Source organism: Zootoca vivipara, chromosome 7 (assembly GCF_965207765.1).
Source record: "Zootoca vivipara chromosome 7, rZooViv2.hap1.1, whole genome shotgun sequence".
In the NCBI taxonomy this organism is placed as follows: Eukaryota; Metazoa; Chordata; class Lepidosauria; order Squamata; family Lacertidae; genus Zootoca; species Zootoca vivipara.
The window spans coordinates 62,983,726-63,006,165 of NC_142590.1; the positions used below are offsets into that span (position 1 = coordinate 62,983,726).

General features: G+C 41.2%; 1 protein-coding gene across 2 annotated transcripts in view; it reads right to left on the bottom strand.

Moving 5' to 3' along the window:
• NGF (nerve growth factor) overlaps nucleotides 1-22,440 on the bottom strand; it is a 53,671-nt gene that overhangs the window by 20,465 nt on the left and 10,766 nt on the right. The gene's annotated exons all lie outside the window — the stretch shown is intronic.

The window sequence follows — 22,440 nt, forward strand, 5'->3', positions numbered from 1 at the left end:
TTGGTGCCATAAGAGACTAGTGGAAAATGCATGGATTTTATGATCGCCTGAGCAGTAGGTTGAATTGAGAGGTTTACCAGCCATTCTGACCCCAGCACAGACAAGGCACTGCAGGACACATGGTCAAAAGTCAGCTTAGGTCAAGAACCATGTGGGCTGGCCTGAAAGTGAGGGTCATCAAAATGTGTGGGGCCTGAGCTCTGAATATAGGGAGGTCACTTAAGGTCAAACTGAGTAAGCAAAAGCCACAGCATTATTCTACAGCATCCCAAAGGAGCAATGGGTCATCTAGAGAAAACATGGGAAGAGTGATCAAATCAGATCCAGGGATGAAGGAGCTTCAGGCTGCTCTACAAGGTCTTATTCAGGCAAGCATGCATGTTCTTAGACATGTTGCTGAACTCCACCAGCCCCAGCTAGCATGGCCAATAGAGAGGTATAATGGGAGTTGTAGTCCAGCAGAATATGGAGCCACAGGTTCACCACTTGTGCATTAAATCATTATGTTTCTGTATTCACCCATATCTGTGCAGGGCTAAAAATTATACTTCTAACTATATCCCATGTTTAAATTGCGCGGATAATTTGCAACTGTTGTGAGGAATGTCAAATCTGATAATATCCCTTGTCCTCATCTATTTCTTAAATTTACATCGTGCCTTTGCATGAGAATAGGCCCACAATAAAAGAAATACTAACGAATAACTCCAAAATTATGAAACATATCACAATATATTATGGAGCATTTTAAATTATTATTATTATTATTATTATTATTATTTATTACTTATACCCTGCCCATCTGGCTGGGTTTTCCCAGCCAAGTATTAAAATACAATAATCTATTAAACATTAAAAGCTTCCCTAAACAGGGCTGCCTTCAGATGTCTTCTAAAAATCTGGTAGCTGTTTTTCTCTTTGACATCTGGTGGGAGGGCATTCCACAGGGTGGGTGCCACTACCAAGAAGGCCCTCTGCTTGGTCCCCTGTAACTTGGCTTCTCACAGCGAGGGAACCGCCAGAAGGCCCTCAGCACTGGACCTCAGTGCCCGGGCAGAACAGAATTTGCTTCCATGTGGAAACTGGCAATACTAGTTAGGAAAGACTTGAGCAGTTGGATACCCTGGATTATGTATTGAAGCCAAGGAGTCACTGAACTATTATCGCATATGGACAAAAGCCACTCAGTTCAAAAAGGTGAGGGTTAGTCAAATGGCAAATCCCATTTGGTTGTGGTTGTTGGCTGAGGTTGTGGTAACATGGGTATTATTTCTAACCAGGCTCCTTCTGTGACCATATAATTTTTTTTTAATTATACAATTATAAAACTTGCAGGCAATGAGTTAAATTAAATTAAAATATTTAATCACATGGTTATAAAAGCCTGCAGGCTACAGACAAGAACTATCTATTATTGAAATTGTCTGAAGAGGTCTGTTTTTTCCTTTTAAAGTATTCTCTTGCACACAGACCACCCCTTTCCACATAGAAGGCTTTTCCTTCCTTGTTGCCAACTTTCTCTTACAGGAAAACTGGAGGCAATGAGTTGAGTAGCTGTAGGCTCAGGCATGGGAAGTTTTATAACACCCACTTTCTTCCTCTTAAACAATGTGACTACTAAGCACCTGAAGTCACAACCACCTCCTATTCTGCAACCCCTTTTGCACCCCAACTTTCATCCTCAACCCCATGTTCCTGGGCGTGCGCGCACACACACATACACGTGCACGCTCTTTGTAAGATTTTTTTGGAGGGAAAGTTCATTGGGAAAATATTACTGCTTTGACACTAATTTTCATTTCAAAGACTCACATTAGTTGAGAGGTACGTACAAACTCACTCAACCCAGCCTGCACCATATAGTGACAATGAACCATGGTGATCAGGAAGAAAACTCCAGAACCAAACTTCATGACAAACAGTATGTCTCCTTCATAGTAGAGGCATTCCCTCTTTTGTTTGGTTACTTCAAGGAGATTCTTTCCTGTTTTTAGAGGTCTGTTACCCATATGAGGGGGTTGTTTTTTCTACTACATGAATTCTTTCTTTGTTGCCTCATGTTACAACTCTGAAATACACTTGCTGTGTTGGAAAAAAGGTAACAGGGAAAATCTAATGAAAGCTTGAATTACATGTTACTTTACATTTTACTCACTGTGTACATCAAACAGATGAAGAGATCCAAATCTCAGTAACATTTACTGCTATGTGCAATCAATACTTTGGGTTAGGCCTTTGTCACATATTTAAAAATGGTGCACCAGTTTTAGAGTGTGCAATCAAGGGTAGCTATTTTATTGTAAATTATAATTGTTGAAGGGTTAATTAAGCAGGTCCTGACTTGTATACCCTGTTGTATAACCTGCAGCCACATATTTTAGTTGCTACATTCCTCCAAATATAAGATGATAAATAATGACCTCAAACAACCCTCTTATTTGTCTGTATGTTCAACTTTTAATTGCATACGGTAAATAATTGAGCACTCATAAGTCACTATTGGGAAACATCAGATTTGAATGTTCATGCAGATATGACATACAGTAGAGTTAAAATCCCAAAGCCACTCAACAGTTAAAAATATGGGACACTTTCATATTAAACAAATATTGAAATTTCTACTTTATCTTATTGACTACTTTATCTTATTGACTTAAAACTACAATAAATGTGAATATTTTCGTTCTTGCACTTTAAATTATGTTTAATTGTGCATATTTGCAATAGCTCTATTGTAGCAAAAATGCTAGGGCTTTTCAGAGAGAGAAAAAACAGTATTTATTTTCTTTTCGAACTACTTGTATTGTCCCATTTAAATACTTATGCCATATGCAGGTGCTAATCTACTCACAGGTAGCAAACAAAAGAGAATGCTGGAGAGAACTTGAAGTGGTGTATATCCAAAAATGGAAGTGAGATGCTGAAGAAGAGGAAGAGGTGGAGGAGGAGGAGGAGGAGGAGGAGGAGGAGGAGGAGGAAGAAAAAGAGGAAGAGGAAGAAGAAACAATGTGAAAGCAAGCAAAGCATGTTATGAGTGGGTTACTCCATCACCTTTTAAGCTAAAGTCCCCACTCGGGACCATTTCCAGCATCCTCCTAGTTACTTTAGAGGGCCTATATCTTATGCTTACCATGCTTATTACTTTCTCTGTGAAAAAGCCAAACACAAATGTGTACCCTTCCCTGCTGCAAAAAGATGGCATTATGTAAGCGCTAACTACTCTATTGTGAGGTCATGACATAGCCCAGGAGAACCTCTGTTTCTCCAACACAGTTAGTTCATTCACAAAGGCTTCCAGCTGTGTTAGCTAAAGTCTAATCAGAAACCAAGAGGGAGCCCAATCAAGCCAGAAATACCTTTCCTTCTACACTGGATTCAGTGTAAAGGTGACAAGCCAAGAACAGGCCATCCGCTGTTGCCTGGTTCATGACTCCCAAAGAGGGGTGAAGGAAGGAAGGAAGCTAGGGAGAGAAAAGCTTGAATATAATCCATGTTTTGACAGGAGCTTCTCAGTTCCTGGGAGAGAAAATTGAGAATAGGGGCGAGTGGGTGTTCTAATTTTCTGGAGGTAAGGCAGCTGTTATAGACCTCGCAACACAGTCAGTTTTCTTGCCCATGGAATATACTAATGAAAAGGGGATGGATGGATAAGTGGAAGCTATGGACTTCTGGAGTGGCTTTTTCCTAGTCTTTGGCTGACACCTTCCCTCACCGTCTTGTAGTAGAACAAGGGTATTCTTTTTATCTATACATTTACTAGGGTTTTCAGATTATTACAACAGTACAGTCCCTTATTCTCCTTTCAATCATATACCCCATTTTAGCTACAGTATAGTTATAGATTTATATGTTGTAAACTGCCCTGTGATCCTTGGATGAAGGGTGGTATATAAATAAATAAATAAATAATTAATAATAATAATAATAATAATAATAATAAATTTATAGGTGATAAAATGCATATTCAAGATTTGCATTAGTCAATGTTAATCCCATGGAATTAGCATACAGTGTGTGAAGAAATTCCTTCCAGCAGTGTCTTAGAGACCAAGTTTGTCATTGGTATGAGCTTTCATGTGCATGCACACTTCTTCACAGTCCAATGCAGACAAGATAGCTCAGAAGGATGCCATGGTGAATGGCAACAAAAGCCACCCAAATTTCCTAGAGAATCAAGAATAATTATATCCCCAATCCATATCCGTCCATCATTTCCTATGTCCATCTTTTCAGTTCTATGTCAAGAGACCACTTAGGGTTACTTTGACAAACCTATGACCACAGGTAGAAACAATATGAGATAGCCCTGCTTTCTCAAAACATGCTGGTATGCTTCTTGGAAACCCATAGGTGATATCAAATGCTATGTGAGCAGACTTCCCTGTTCATTCCTCCATGGAATCCCCATGCCCCCCAATCTACTCCATAAGGTTCCCCAACTTTCTGGCAAATATCTGGGAGATGCATAAATAAAAGTCCACTTTATTTATGGATACAGTTGTGTACTATCCCTTGTTGTCTTTGATCATGGTAGCCAGGTTTACATATTACACAGTTTACTTACTCTATTTTAAGGTGCTTTTAAGGCAGATACGTGCTCACATTCCTAACAATAATATCATAGCAAGGACAAGTTGCCATTTGGCGTAACCAGGAATGAAATAAATAAAAGCAATAGACTCTAAATTATATTACGGTACTCCAAAGTTTAATAGCTAACACTTTCTGCTGAGCAGAGGGAACTCCCAGTTTTGCGCAATGCAAAGTGACAATAAGATATCACATCAAATGTGTTGCCAGCAGAGCAAAAGTGATATGTATGATTCACTTACTTTGCTCCAGGCATTTAGACTGAAAGAAGCTGATGCATAATTAAATAATCTTTATTTTGCTTCCCTCTGTATAGTAACAGCTTTACTTTTACATGGCTTCATGCTTTGATGTAAAGTATGCAGTTTATCTAGACAGACCACAATTAAACATGTAGGAAATGCCTTACATGCTGATATGATGCCATATGTAATGCAAGAAAGAGTATCACAACTACACAAACAGAAACCTGTAACAAATCAATGCAGTACTGAGAACTCCTGTTCAGGATTCTAGTCAGTCACACACTTACATACGGGATCCTCCTATCCCTGTCCTCCACTTTTGTTTCCCAGCTGATAGGCAACATTCTGTGGCTCAAGGTCAGTCGACTCTGAGTCTTATTCTGATGGAATTAAAACTTGGTGGATCAGGGAAATGCTGTGGATTTCAGTAAGCCTCTTGATAAGTCCCCTAGGATATTATTGCGAGGAAGTTGGTAAAATGTGGGTTGAACAAGGTAACTTTTAGGTGGCTTTATAGCTGGTTGACTGACCAAACCCAAAAAGCACTCATTAACGGTTCCTCATCAACCTGGGTGGGAAAAAGAACATGGTGATACAGTATTACTGTGTGTTCTGTCAAATAAAGCGGTTCTTTTATCAGATATCAGGACAAAAGGAATGAGGAGGTGGAAGGTGAACCAAAGAACCTTTATTACCGAAAACAAAACATACATACTCAATGTCCCCAATCTGCTCCGTGGGTAGCGAGGACATGCAACCTACCTAAGTTCTCCGGCAGGCAGGCTCCCTTCCCATCCCACATGCCTGCCTTTTATAGAGAGCCTTCTCTTAATTGGCAACACCTGTGGTCAACAAGCTCTTCCCTTAAAGAAACATCCACACAGAAGCTAAGTTTGGGGCGCGGCACGGCTATGGGGAGAACTCTAAGACATGCCATCCTATCTCCTTGTCACAATGTCTTCCGCGTTGTTTCCCATACGCTGTGCAAAAATACTGGTGGAAGAGACTTGGTACAATCATTCCCCTCTGATTAGAAGCTGTCAATCACAAAAGAGTACTCCAACTCCTGTCCCTCCAACCTGGCATAAAGGTCACCCCTCCTTTCACGGGATGAAAGTGTGTCTGCAAAAAGTTAAGCCTATCTTCACAGTTTTTTAAAGGTCCCCAAAGGAGGGAGAAAGATTGTTTTCTGCTGCTCCAGAGAAGCGGACACGGAGCAATGGATTCAAACTTCAAGAAAGAAGATTCCACCTAAACATTAGGAAGAACTTCCTGACAGTAAGAGCTGTTCGGCAGTGGAATTTGCTACCAAGGAGTGTGGTGGAGTCTCCTTCTTTGGAGGTCTTTAAGCAGAGGCTTGACAGCCATATGTCAAGAATGCTTTGATGGTGTTTCCTGCTTGGCAGGGGGTTGGACTGGATGGCCCTTGTGGTCTCTTCCAACTCTATGATTCCATGATTCTATGAAAACCAAATGGTCCCGAACTACTTTGTGGAGCTCTGCTTCAGTTGGGGCACTTCAGAGAGACCCTGCTTTGCTTTGGCCAAGCCTCAAATCTGTCCAAAATGTCCCACTTCAACTTGGGATTCAGGGCTTGTCTGGGTCTGATGCACACTCCTAGAAGAAACTAACCTTCAGCCAGTATTGCTGGTAAGTGGCCAGGTTCATTTATTAACTAGGTGGCCACATTCTAGGACAGTTGCAGTTTTCAATCACTTTTCAAAGGCAGCCAAAACATAGTGTGTTGTAGTACTCATGTTTCTATAGTAGGTTTTTTTTTAAGCATTTAAGTGTCATTCTGATAATCAGTGATGTCAAGCTTGCCAATGCTTGAAATGAGCAAATGTGTTTCACAACTCAACAAATGCTGTTTGTTGATCACTTGCTGGCAGTCTGCAGATAGATGGATGGCAACATACCTACTGATTCATCAATTAACTGGGCACAGCAAAAACTTTTCTATTTCTATTCCAGGAGGGCTCTTCTGTTCTTACTCTGTATGAGGTGAAGTATCTTGTATTGTAAAGAAAACCCAAATCTACCATCAGGGATTGGTGATGGGGGAATTTAGCAAGTTCTTGCCATTCCTGAGATGCTGAGTTACATACAGTACTGGATCAGGAGCTAAATATAAATAGCCGACATGGCAGAGAACAGGTAGGGAGAGGGTATGTACCATTTTGGGTTGCACTTGAAAATTTTATACAAATATGAATTTACGATTAACTCATATTTTATTAAACTGAGCACTGTGAGGCTTCAGAGTAAGTCTGCATGTGACTAAGACTGCAATCCTGCATGTCCTATTGGAAACAATGGGAAAATTTAGTTGGGAAAAACTTAGTTTAAATGTTCCCATTGGATTTTAGAAGTGACTCGTTTTAGTTGGATCAGAACCTCAAAGGGGTTGTGGAGGGAACCATGGTGGTATTTTTCATATTAAAAGAGCTGTGATGGTAAAACGAAACAAATTAAGTTGCTTATTTTCTGACTAAGAGCATGAGCTAGAAACCGATCCTGCTTCCTGAGCCAGGCAAATAATAATATGCAAATATTTAATTATGATGATAATCTTATTGTCCTGGGGTAAATTGTGGGGGAGGATGGGAATAACTAGAAATTTGATGCAAGATATATTTGAGTGGATTTAATAACTAAAACAAAGCATCTATTCGTCTGCACAGCAAGTGAAAATCTACCTTTTCTAGAAGTATGGGCCAGATTTCAAACATTTTATTGTTAAACATAAATACAGCATTAATTTCATTCCTCTTTGAGTGGTTTTCCTTTTTAACAATTCATAATATCTATGGTGAAATGTCCTTTTGGGGTTCTTCACAAGTGCCATCCAGTTGCCGATACACCTTTTCTGGGGGAAGGTAGCATAGAGGGTGGTCAGGGCATAGATGCAGGCAATCTTGGATGAGACTGATTTTCTAGACCCATTTCAATCTGAATTCAGGCATATATATATATATATATATATATATATATATATATATATATATATACACACACACACACACACACACACACACGGAGAGAGATGGGGGAGTGTGACCCTGTTGATTCTCCTTGATTTCTCAGTGACCTTTGATACAATTGACCACAGTATCCTACTGGATTGGCTGTGTGAGATGGGAGTGTAGAATACTGTGTTACATTGGCTCTGCTCCTACCTTCAGGACTGATTCCAGGGCACGGGCCTTTGGCCTGCTGGGAGATGTTTTGTAGGGTGCCACAGGGCATTATTTTGTCCCCAATGCTACATCTATAAGAGGCTACTGGGATTGATCATTAGGAGTTATTTGGAGCAGAGTTTCTTTAGCACTCCTGCCAACCTAGCAGTTCGAAAGCACTTCAAAATGCAAGTAGATAAATAGGAACCGCTATAGCGGGAAGGTAAACAGCATTTCCATGTGCTGCTCTGGTTTGCCAGAAGCGGCTTTGTCATGCTGGCCACATGACCTGGAAGCTATACGCCGGCTCCCTCGGCCAATAATGCGAGATGAGTGCCGCAACCCCAGAGTCAGTCATGACTGGACCTAATGGTCAGGGGTCCCTTTACCTTTACCTTTTCATTAGCACACTGATGACACATAGATCTTTGTCTGTAGCACCTGAATCAGGAGGTGCTGTGCAAGTCACAAACTAATCCCTGGACTCAATAATAATAGTCTGGATAAGAGCCAATAAACTGAAATTAAATCCAAGAAAGACAAGTAGTTTCCAGGTCTGGGAAATTGGTCAGTTGCTTGCTCTGAATGGGATTGCACCTCCCCCTCCCGAAAGAATAGGTGTGTAACTTGGGGGTACTCTTTGATCCAGCATTGTCACTGAAGGCTCATGTGTCTTTAGCCACTAGGACACTATTGCTGGGATGCTGGCTACAACTGTCCCTTGACAGGGATAGCTAGCTAGACAACAGTGGTCCATGTGGTGGTAACCTCTAGACTTGATTACTTTAATGCACTTTACATGAGGCTGCCCTTAGGAAAGTAAGAGCTTCTTGGGTCAGGCCAATGGCCCATCTAGGCCAGTATCTTCTTCTCACAGTGGCCAATGGGAAGCCTGTAAACAGGACTAGAGTGCAATAGCATGTTCCCCTCCTGCGGTCTCCAGAAAGTGGCATTCAGAAGCACACTACCTATGACTGTGAAGGTAGCATAGCCTTCATGGCTAGAAATCACTTATATCCTCCATGAAATTGTCTAATTTTCTGTTAAAGCCATCCAAGTTGGTGGCTCTCACTGTCTCCTGTGGGAGCAAATTCCACAGTTTAACAATGCACTGTGTGAAGAAATACCATCTTTTGTCTGCACTTGAATTTCATTGGGAAGCTGCAGATAGTACAAAATACTGCTGCATGGTTGCTCTCTGGGGCATCTTATCAGGAACATGTGACACTTCTGTTGATAGTGTTGCACTGGCTGCCAATTTGCTACTAAGCTAGGCTCAAGGTTATACTACTATGCAATTCTGAACAACAGAATCTGAGAAACTGCCCCAGTCATTTACATTTGTGGAGGAGCATCTGTTGATGGTGACATACACCTTTGCAGTAAGGCATGCTGTGACCTGTAGCACCTGCTCTTTGGAATTCCCTTTCTTCAAAAGTGAAGCAACCCCAATATTGGTTATTGTTTTCTATATCTGTTGAAAACTTTTCTTTCTCCGAAGCCTTCTCAAATTAGATATATTTCTGTAGTTTTTTTAATTCTTGTTGATTTATGTGTTTTAATACTATTTTATTATCTATGTTTTATATTCAGATATTTTCTGAATTCTGATAAATTCTGAAACAAACCAAAACCAGGACTGGTCCTGCCCTGCCCTGATACTAAAGTGTTTGGCCCTTGTAGGATTAAGGCAGCAAAATGTCTTGGGCCAGCACTACATGTAATCCTTGCACTGTTATAAAAAGGTAAAGGTAAAGGACCCCTGACAGTTAAGTTCAGTCGCAAATGACTCTGGGGTTGCGGAGCTCATCTCTCTAGGCCGAGGGAGCCGGCGTTTGTCCACAGACAGTTTTTCTGGGTCATGTGGCCAGCATGACTAAGCTGCTTCTGGCGCAATCAGAGCAGCCCATGGAAATGCCCGGCAGAGGAGTACCTACTTATCTACCCGCACTTTGATGTGCTTTCGAACTGCTAGGTTGGCAGGAGCTGGGACTGAGTAACGGGAGGTCACCCTGTCGCAGGGATTGAAACCGCTGACCTTCTGATCAGCAAGCCCAAGAGGCTCAGTGGTTTAGACCACAGCGCCACCACATCCCATGGGTGCACTGTTATACCTTCCACTAAATATAGGTGAATGTGTAGGGGAAAGATCAGGACTCAGAACCTACAGGCCATGTTTACAGCGAGGATGTGCACAAACATAGAATGCCAACACAATGCGCAGTGATGTAGCTGCAGAGCAGCAATTAGGCAAAGCCTGATGGAAAATCCATATCCCAATCTACTGCAAGTCAGTATTAATTAGACAGCAAAACAGATGGTCATGGTTACAGTCTGGTATCATTATATTGCCATGGCTATTCACTGCAAAAGTTTCATAAACATTTTTCCTCTTGTCTGGTCATTTTATATGCACTTTAAGGAATATTTAATAAGGCATTAAAACAAACCTCCCTCACTAATCTGGAATAATTGGCTCAAGATATATAACTGAACAGCCATGATCTTATGCCAATTCCTCCATTATATATGGACTTGTCAGAATTCAAAAAAACACTAAAAGTGGTTCATGCTGCGTGAATACACACACAGGCACACACACGGTTCCCAAATTAATTCTGCAAAAGCACAATACTCCTACTCTGTCTTGCGGTAGAAGTACACTTCAAGGAGTACACTTCAAAACCAGTGGGAGAACACTTCAATCTCCCAGGACATTCTATACAAGATCTCAAAGCAGCTGTTTTATTACAGAAAAATTTCAGGAACAGACTGGAAAGAGAAGTTTCTGAATTGGAACTCATTACCAAACTTAAAACCATGGAGCCACCTGGGATGAACAAAGACATTGAATTCTTATCTCATTATGCATGATCAAGCTTTCTTTAGCGCCTCAGCCCTTGCTTTTTCCCTGCAGGACCAATTGCAGTCATCAGCAGTCGTTAACAGCCATCTACAGGTTTACCACTCCCATCAGCCCATCACCCATTCCCACCCCCCCACCCTCTGTATATACATAAGGGTCTGACTCTTCTGTTTCAAGTGTATCTGAAGAAGTGTGCATGCACACGAAAGCTCATGCCAAAATAAAAACTTAGTTGGTCTTTAAGGGGCTACTGAAGGAATTTTTTTATTTTGCTTCGACTCAGACCAACACGGCTACCTACCTGTAACTAAAACAGGTACAAAATGGCACTTTGATTCCCTCTTGTTAAGACTTCTGGAATGAGATAGACAGATAATATGCCATATTCAATGCCATGTAGTCAGTTTAGGGCTGATCAGGGAGTTGATTCCAGGTCTTATCCACCTGGTGTCAGCACTTCACTTCCCAACAGCTATCAGAATGGAGTTGCCCTATGTGACTAGGAGTTTTGATGGGGGCAAGTCCCATTGGCACCAATGGGAACTTTTTTCTAAGGTCCTTAGTTACACTGGGGAGGGCAATTTCCATTCCAATTATGACATGTCTTGGGTGGGCTGGGAGAGTGAAAAGTGTTTCTTTTTTAGACTCCTCAGTTCCTGTAATTAGTTCAGGGAAAAACAAGATATGTTCCAAGGCATTGTACTATTGACACAAGACTTTTAAGGAGCTCCTCTTCTTGCGAATGCACGAGATAAGATGCACGTTCCAACTGAAGCAGAGAAGAAATCCTATCAGTGTCCTAGAGAGAGGGATTAGACATTTACTGGTGAAGGGGAGGTTAATGATACCTGAAGACTGACAACTGATTTCTACTTTATTTTTTAAATGAATATTTTCCTTGTTTATAACAGAAAAGCTTGGCCATTACATGTCTTTTGCCATTTAAAATCGTGTACTTTTGTAAACCAGTGAGAAATCAGGAAGGAGTTGATAAGGAGGGAGCTGGAGATTATAAACACACAGACATTATAACCAGCTTGAAATAATTTTGACAGCCCTAAAAGAAGGGGCACAATGGCATCACTTAACTCCTATCACAAGCTGACTTCTATTTTTGGAAGAAACTGATTTCCTAGTGAGATACAGCTCTGATAATACAGGCTAGATCAGCAGCTTGTAAATGGAATACTCTTTCCTTAGGTACTTTTGTGGCTTAAATTTTCATATGTTTTAGTAAAACCTGCCTATATTTTACAGGACTCAAAATACTAATACTAATGCCTGAAATGAAAAAGAAGGAAAGCATTGTCAAGAGCAGCCAAAGTCGGGGTGAGTTGGATTTGGGCAGCAGTAAGATACTTTTGTTGAGTATTTATAGAACATACCATTTTTTCTGTGTATAAGATAGTGCTATTTGCTAAAAAAAAAAATTAGGCAAAAATTGGGTGTCATCTTATACATGGATAGTGAATGCAGAGGGGGGACGTGTGATTAATGGCAGAAGCAAGCAGGAGATTGGCAGCGGTGATCGGGTGAGTGATTGGTGACGGCGGCAAAGCCTGCTGGTGATGGGCTGTAGTTGCAGCAATTAGGCAGGTGATTGGCAGCTGTGGCGAGCAGGCAGACAATTGGCAGTTGCAGTGAGGTGTGCGATCGGCAGTGGCCGCGGCAAGCAATCGGCAGTGGCGGGCAGGCGGGTGAGCGATTGGCGGAAGTGACCTCCCCCACCTCCCCAAAAAAGCTAAACAACTTAATTTCTTAATTTTGGGTTAGAAAAAATAGGGGTCGTCTTATACATGGAGGCATCTTGTACATGGGAAAATACGGTATATTCTTTGGTATGCATTGGGTTTATGACAACAGGTTGATGAAATCACCTAATCATTTCCATGAACTGTCACTAAAACATGGAAAATGATATTTCTCTCTACACTATGCTAGGGAATGATCAAAGCTGTACTATACCTAGTAGGGTGATGACTTTTTTACAACCTCATTTCCCTGTATCATAATTTGATGAGCTTTCATTAAAGATTAGATAAAATTTTACGTTCAAAGAGATTTGATTAAAAACACCTCACACACAAAATGATTTTAAAAAAAATTATCAGTTTTTTGACCATTTTTGAAGTCACTGTAATCAGATATAAAATTGAACCCAAGCTTTAGAGTCACATATTATATAGGGTCATCAAACACACAAGGAAGCTTTTTTAGCTGCAGCAACAGTATAGAGGATGATGTTTTGCTACCTCTCCTGTAGGTTCTTTTCCCAGCATGTCTGGCAGGGTCTGCTGGCTGAGTTTTGAGGTCCCAAAAAGGGGCTTTTACCTTGTGCAGGTGTGACATTTGTATACCCTACGTTGCTAAGAACACTCCCCATTGTGGAATGTGGTGTTGTGTCCAAATTTGATATGAAATATATATAGAATTGTTAATACAATTTTATGAAATGGTAAAATGGCATACAAAAAAATTAAAATGGTTTGTGAGTAACCTTTTTTAAATATTTCAATGGCATATACCTCATTTTAGTCATTAATAGGCAAAAGTTCATCCATTTGTGCTACAGGAAATAATTTTTGAGTACTTCATGTAGCCCCAGCAACTCCATGATGCGGGGGGAAAGATAAGATCATGACAGTACACCCTCCCCCTTTCCCAACAATTAGAACTGCACAGTAACATATGTCACCTATCATTTATTTACACTGAGAGGCTTGGGAGATGGAAGGCTACTGCTGCCACCATAATTTCCAATTAAAATGAAACACTTTTAAGGCTGTAATCTGACTTACCTGAAGGTAAGTCCCACTGAACTCAATGGGGCTCCTGAGTCACCATGTATAGGATTGCACTGCACACCACTCTTATTTCAACAGAACTGTTACGAGTGCATAACCCTCCTAAAAACTGACTGCATTGCAAAATTCAGAGAAGTGTAAATGTCAAAGGATAGCTGTGTTTCAGTTTGCTTATTGTTTCTGAAAATGCAAATTAGGTTAATTTTTCATTAAAATTCTTAACAAATTGAATCTCTCCCCCACCCATATGACTGTGTAGTAAAGCCTAGATATATCCAACAGTGGCCTTTAAACATTGCTGTGAAAATCACCTTCATATACCAATGAAATTTGGCTATTCTCTTTGGTTCATATCTTCCTAAATCTTTTTCTGTTTGGGTTCCAATATACAGGTAATAAAAACTCATATGCAATGTGTGAGGGACAATGTCAGCTAATAACAGTGTAAGCTCATACAGTTGTAGACTATTTGTCTCAATATGTGCTCCATCAGGAACACATCTCTTAGAGTGGCTGACAGATTTTTTTATATATATAAAAAACAGCAATAATACACATAAAAAACATCCACGAGGCAGGTTAAAACACTACTTAAAATACAATGAAGGTGAGTAAGATTATATCTGCTGCCTGCCTGAAAGATATCATGCTTAGTACCAGGTTAAGCATTGCTAAGGAGGGAGTTCCAACCTCTTGACTAGCACAGTCATGCATGGAAAGAAGTATTTGTACTGGAAGGCAACGTGCTAAGGAGTATGTGTAGGATCACAGGATCACAGCAACAGCTTGGGAAGAGCTAGTCCCAATACTGTATTTGTCCAGTAACTAATGCAATATACATGGACATCTTGTATGTTTCCGAGCACAATTCAAAGTGTTGGTGCTGACCTTTAAAGCCCCAAATGGCCTCTGTCCTGTATACCTGAAGGAGCATCTCCACCCCCTCCTTCAGCCCGGACACTGAGGTCTAGCACCGAAGGCCTTCTGGCGGTTCCCTCACTGTAATAAATGAGGTTACAGGGAAACAGGACATCTGAAGGCAGTCCTGTTTAGGGAAGTTTTTAATGTTTAATGTTTAATGTTTAATGCTGTATTGTGTTTTTAATATTCGGTTAGGAGCCACCCAGAGTGGCTGGGGAAATGGGCGGGGTATAAATAATAAATTATTATTATTATTATTATTATTATTATTATTATTATTATTATTATCCAACACTGAAACCTAGTGCAAAATGTAGTCGCTTTCATTGTCCTCTGCAGAGTTATACATCTCTGCAGTATTGAGTGGAATAAAGTTAAAATACTTTAGGAATAACATAGCAACAAAAAGCAAGTAAAATAACCTTAAGCCTCACTCCTGCTTGCCACAAAGACTACTGGGAGAGACCTTTTCTCTCTTGTGACTCATGATTTATTCTCAATGGAACAGGATTTCTTCAATGAGGAAACAGTAAGAAACAAGGCTACATGGGGCAGGGTGAAGAAGAAGATTGCCATAGAATGGAATGGAAAACTGGAAGGAAGCAGCTAATGGAGAAAGGAAAAGCAACATGGGAAGGGAGTATCTCTGTTTTGGACTAGCTCGGCGATACAAACTTCTTAGACATGCACTACAGTACTGGAAAATTTTACGGCTTCATCTTGGTAACAGTACACAGGCCCACCCCCTTCCTAAGCCAGTAACTTCAAACAATACACAGAGGGGAAATCTTAATTTTGATGGCTTTTGGATCAGGCCTCAGGAAAATGACTACATGTCTGGGCTGCTGTTTTGTGGAGGAAAATTGGAAGAGGAGATCTGAGAAGCACTTCCCCTAAAGCAAAATCACATTTATGCACTCTCTGCATGGCATTGATTGATCAACAATGTACGGCTAACAGGTACAGGAATGGAAGCAACACAATAAATGCATCTCACAGCCCAACCTAGGGAAGCTCTTCTGCTTACGTACTGGGTGCTCCATAGGAAAACTTTATTGTGCAAACCTCCCAGGTGCTTTAGGTTTCACTTGTGCCACTTCTTGGGAGGGGGCCATGAACTGATGCACGCTTATGCCGTTCCATGCCACTCAGATAATGTATGCACAGGATGCTTCAGTGGAAGGGGAATGGGGCAAGCCCATGCACCCCCAACACATGTGCTTTGAATGGGTAAGGGTGGGGTTGTTGTTGTTTTTGGATTAAATCCCCTACTGCTATTCATTGAAGTCTACTATCATAATCTTGTCTACATGCTGGCTGTGAGATATTTGTGGATTCGGCCTATGCAGCTTTGCACTGTTGTCAGAAACACAGCATTAGCACACTTTATCTCAGCCCCAAGCTATATTAACTGTTGTAAATTAGGTGTGATATCATTATGGAATACAGTTCACACCACCAGAGTTGCCAACTTTTTAAAAACAGGCACACTTCTGGGCCTTTAGCATGGCACATACCTGTGTGAAGGGCAGCTGCAATTTATCACTCAGCTCATTCAAGAGTAATTACTTCTTATTCTTCAAGGGAAACGTGTCAACAGTTCTTTATATTAGCTAAAAGTATTCTCCTGAACATTCATGTCAATAAATGTCATTCTTTATCCAAGAGTAAAATACTAAAGGCTGCAACATTGTTCAATCTGTCTGCCAAGTCATTCCTAGACTCCAGTTTGAAGTGCTGATTATTGCATACAAAGTCTTTAAACCATTTGGGGGAAGATTATTTGATGGACTGTCTTCTTCCACATTAACATGCTCACAAACTGTATATTTCACCAGAGGCCTTGTCCTGTGGCCCACTGCAGTTAAACTAATGCACAGTACACAGTGCAATACACAACATTCTCAGTTAAATTGCCCTGTTAATGGAACTCCCTCTCCAGGAGGCCAGATTGGCCCATTCTTTAATGACTGTACCTTTAGTAGGCAAGCTGCAAAATCATTCTTCTATTTTGCCAGACCTTTAGTCTGGGCTGAGTTTCTGTTCCCCTGCAAGGATGTGTTTCATTGGTTCTAATTTTAGAAGTTACTACTCTTTATTAGTTATTGTACTTTTGCATTTTATTGTTTGCTTTTAATGGATTACAAATTGCCTTAGGGGCCCATCTGAGTCAAAAGGCAGGGTGCAAATATTTTGAGAAATAAATAAAATGAAATAACATAGGAGAAAAGGCTTGGAATCACATAAATTGCCTCTCTGTTTGCCTGAAGAGCTGATCGCTTGATTAGAAGAGGCGTGTCTCTTTGGGTAGTGTTTCATTTCTTTGGATTGCTAGTCAAAGCATGGCAAACACGACAAGAAAACAAGCATCACCAGACATATTATTAATAGTGGCCCCCAGTAAAATGCAATCCAATGAGTGGGAATGGTGGCAAAAGTTGAGAGCAGAGCTGGGGAACCTCTGTCCACCCTCCACCGATACTGCAGCAATATACAGTAATTCCCATCATCCCTGACTATCCTGACTGGAGCTGATACGAATTGAAGTCGTTCAACAACTTCTGCTGGCTGAAAGGTCCCCCAGCCCTGGCTTATAGCATCTGGTGAGAAGTGCTGTTACAGTGTTATCAATAGCACTGCAGTTGAGATTAGGGCCTGAAAGCCCCAATTCCTTACTGTTTCAGGTGGAGCTAGTAAAAGCACTCTCCGAAAATAAGCCATACCCCGAAAACAAGCCATAGTGATAGGCAGTTTAACCTTGTAGGTTAAACTGTACCATATTAAAAAAATAAGACCTCCCCTGAAAATAAGCCACCGTGTTTGTTTGTTTTTTAGGAAAAATAAATATAAGACGGTGTCTTATTTTTGGAGAAACACGGTATTTCTTCCAACGTTAAGTGAGATGCAATAATAATACAAGATGTCTACACCTACAGTATGATCGAAGGAAGCAGTATCACAGCTGCAAGAAGCCAAGTACTTAGGAATGAAGAATGTATGCAAATATTATGAAATCAGCTTTATAATAGCCATTGTGGGAATATGACTGGTCATGGTCTATTTGCAAATTTGACTCTTTCGGCACTATACTGGCTTACACGCAATACTACGAACATAACTTTAGCACACATCATCTCCACATCCTACTATCAAATGTTGTAAATTAGACATGATGTCAATAGGGACTGCATAATTTCTTTTTATTAGAGCTGCCACCATTTTTTCCCTGCCAATGCCTTTAATTTACTAAGTGATGCTTCTCCCACCTCTTAACTCCATGCCAGCAAAAGCTTCGCCAGGTACATTTCTAGGTATCAGGTGGCTGCTAAAACAAAAACTACAACTGTGCCTTTAAGTGCCAGTCTTGCGTGTCACTGACACTTCAGGAAAAACATGAGCAATCTAGCCAGTCCTATCCAAACTGAATATTTTTGTCCAATGTGGCACACTCCTGGAGTTTACAGGAAGCCAGTTCCTTCTTTGAATGTGTTTTAGTGCACTGGCTACTTTATTAACCCTGAAGAACCTCTTTCTTCTGAGTTGTTTGTATTTTTCAACTAGCTTCTCCCTGCTGGGCAATAATTATGCATTTGTTGAAAATCCAATACAAACATACTCCCCCCGCCCCCACAACGGAAGAGAACAGCGCCCAAAAATGTTATAAATGAGCCACTGAGTCTTAACTCAGTTTGTCTTGGAAAGTGGCTTTTGTCTGGTTGGAGCACAATAAATTTTCAGGGCTGTGCATTTCCCGACATGTTAACTTCTAACTTGTCAGAGCAATAGCTCATAAATTAAACAGCAGTGATACGAGGCAAACAGGATCATTGGAGCAACATAATATTATGACACTATTTCCTGCTTGCCCATCAATGGAAGAATTACCTTATTGCTAAAATGGGATAAACAGGCCAAACTGATGTGAAGTTTGTAATATACTTTAGTTCTGTGCAGCTGTTTCCCCCCTTTAACTAGTAGATGCTACATAGGACCCTCAAGAACAGGCATCCCCAAACTGCGGCCCTCCAGATGTTTTGGCCTACAACTCCCATGATCCCTAGCTAACAGGACCAGTGGTCAGGGATGATGGGAATTGTAGTCCAACACATCTGGAGGGACGAAGTTTGGGGATGCCTGCTCAAGACAGATCAGGATTGTGGTGTGTGTGTGTGTGTGTGTGTGTGTGTGTGTAGTGTGTGTGTGGAGGAAGGCTTTAACCCTTTGCCTGCACCACACTCCCACTGCAACCCCCATCCTATGCCTGCTACTCAAAATGGGCATCAATTGGAGCTTTTCTTCCATTGCAAATAGGAGGTAAAGCAGTCAATTCCAATCAGAACTACAACAAGGGCAGAGAACCAAAGTGCACCATGCTATTTCGCAGTCTCTCTGTGCTGGCTACTAGTTGAAGAAAAAACAGCTGTGCACAACCAAACTGCATTACTATGTCTAGTTTTGCCCTAAGATAACTTGCATTGATGGAATGTCATTTATTCAATGGGACTGCAACGGCATAAAAAGGGGCTGAGAATCACCATCTATGAAATTTATATCACTGCTGCATGACTTTCTCTGCACAAAAGTTACTTAATTACATCGCTGAAAGAGTGTCACGGCAAGAGGTACATTATAGGAAAGATACTGAAAGTTAGAAGATTTGCTTGGGTTAGGACTTTGGTAAACCATGAATTCCCAAATGTTAAATTAGGACTGCAAGAATGACAGGAATGAAAATGGGAGGCAATATATACAAGTAGAACAAAAATCAAAGGGGAGATAAGCTTTCCAGATGGAACAGACAGTGGGGTTCCTCTCAAATAGATAACATTCTCTTGATTTGTCTCCTTACTAAAACATTTTACTGGTGTAATGTATATTCTGCCTAAATGTGAACAATTTTAGATTCAACTAGCGATATACTTTGGCAATACTGCCAAGCAGTTACACATGTTACTTAACATTTTAATTGTCTAAAGTCACATTTTTGCCTTACAGTACTGAGACGACACATATGGAAATAATTTGGCTAGTAGTTACCAAACCCTCTGGAACATAGGCAGTCCTGATCCAAGGCATTCTGCCCCACTGACCTCAATAGAGAGTGATCCTGGCTTTTTATATTTATTAAAATGGCTTTGTCATTCACAGTATCATATTTCAAGGCAGATTTATTTTAAATGGATTCAATTACTATGGACTAGTGTACTAAAATAAACTGTCTGAGCCAACCATGACCTAATTTACACTTTTATAATTTGCTTTATAAGTCTATAATCTATGACATATAACTTGAAATTCCTCAGCTTGGATTTTCCTTGTCCGATATTTACCAAATCTAGCTGAAGGAGAAGTTTCCCAAGTAACTGAAAAATATTTTCTGTCCTGTACTCATATGTGAAACTTTTTAAAATCGTTTCTGACAAGTTGTAACTTTAGTTCCCAAATATGTGCTGCATTATCTCTTGTTTTGAAGTAGGAGCCTCTGACTCCTAGAAGATATTGTTCCACACATGCTGGCCAGCCTTCCTCTTATAAAGCTACACCTTTTTATCACTATGTCCAATCTTGAAAACTTGCACATGGCATTGCAAAGCTCAAGACTTTGCAACTGGGATTACAATAGCTTTTAATAAGTTAACTGTCTGTTTACATGAAAACCCTAATACAAGTAGGTTCAACCGGAAATACGGTGATATTGAGTAGGATTGGGGAACCTACAGTGCAAATGGAATGTGAATGCTTTTTTAAAAACTTTCTATGACTGCAATCATGCACTGTGGAAATGTTTACATCATGGACTAGGCAAACTAAGGCCTGTTCTAAATCTGGCCCATGGACGGTTCGGGAATCGGAGTGTTTATACATGAGTAGAATGTGTCCTTTTATTTAAAATGCATCTCTGGGTTATTTGTGGGGCCTGCCTGGTGTTTTTACATATCTCTGGGTTATTTGTGGGGCGTAGGAATTTATTAATTTTTCAAAATATAGTCCGGCCCCCCCCACAAGGTCTGAGGGACAGTGGACCGGCCCCCTGCTGAAAACATTTGCTGACCCCTGGTTTACATCTTGCCTACGTCAATGGAATCTAAGCAGCCTAATGTGCACAGGATTACAGTCTATGTTATTCAGGGCCGGCTCGTCGTAGACCCCCGGTGGCGCAGGGCACCATGGCGCCGGCCCGCCTGGAGGGCGCCGCGAGCTGTGCCCGCCCGCTGGCCGGCCGGTCCGCTGGTCAGCTGCGCGCGGCGCCCACCTGCGCACCGCGCTGGGAAACGGGGCAGGAGGGCGCCAGAGAGATCGCACTGTGCCTGCCCGCCCGCCCACCGCGCAGCAGCGCCGCGCCCACCCGCCCACCGCGCTGGGAAACAGGGCGGAAGGGCGCCGGAGAGATCCGGCGCACCATGGCGACAGGGGCGCTTAAGACGGCGCTGATGTTATTTATTTTTTTCCTTCCATGGCTGAATACTATGTGTTTGTTGTCTTTGTTTTGTTTGTTTTCTGCATCAGGTAATAATGGGAAAGGACCAGTTTTCACGTTCTGCTTTTCTCAGCATTTGACTCCTTGAAAACCAGTACAGTGGTACCTCGGGTTACAAACACTTCGGGTTACAAACTCCACTAACCCAGAAGTAGTACCTCAGGTTGAGAACTTTGCCCCAGAATAAGAATGGAAATCGTGTGGTGGCGGTGCAGCAGCAGGAGGCGGCCCCATTAGCAAAAGCACGCCTTAGGTTAAGAACGGTTTCAGGTTAAGAATGGACCTCCAGAACGAATTAAGTTCGTAACCCGAGGTACCACTGTAAATGTATTTTTAGTTTTACTTTATATTTATTTGGATTTGGTCTGGGGTTTTTTGAAAGTAAAATAACAGCAACTGAGTTTGGCACTTCTGGACCCAAGCAGAAAATGAATAAGGTATCAAACCAAGCAACATTAGCCTTTATATGAAAATATGCTTCTGCTGGAAAGGAACTGGAATGGGACTCCATCCACTTTGAAGTCCTCAAATGCATATCCTTCAATGAAAAATGCCATCTTACTCTGTATGCCATCCTGCTCTGAAGTAACGGTGCACATAAACCAGCACAGGGGACCCAGTGTTGATGCAGGAGAACAATCCGAGACCAAATCTGAGACCCAATGTAGATACAGCTACCCAAAGCACTCGTGCAAAGCCCCATTAAACATGCAATAAAAGTGGCTTTTAGAGGGTGAGGCAGAATGGAGAGGACTGTGGAGAAGGAAAGCCTTGCATGACATTTAGAGTTGTCAGTGCCATTCCTAGGATGGGGGAGGGATGGGTTTACAAAACCTTTCTAACAAAGCAGGGGTGGGGAATCTGTGGCCCTATATGTTGCTGGACTTCAACTCCCATCATCCATGAGTATTGCCCAGGGTGGCTAGAGTTTATGGGAAAGAAAGTCCCAACAACATGTGGAGAGTCACAGGTCCCTCACCCCTTTAAAAAAGCAGTGTTAAGAGGGAAGCTTCATGATTCTGCTACTCTGTTAAAAAACAGACTGGCACTTAAGTTACAGTACAGTAGTACACATGTTATAGCTTATTCCATAACAGTAGATAATTGAGAATGCCTTCATCATGGGGGGAAATTTATCCATACATCTTACAGGGAACATAATTGCAGACTTTCAGAACTTTAGATAAACTGCAGTACTTGGAATTTTGAAAATGTTTGACTTTTATTGCTACATCTCCTTCATTGGAGGTTTTTAAGCAGAGGTTGGCTAGCCATCTGCCATGGAAGCTTTAGCTGAGATTCCTGCGTTGTAAGGGGTTGGACTAGATGACCCTTGGAGTCCCTTCCAACTCTACAA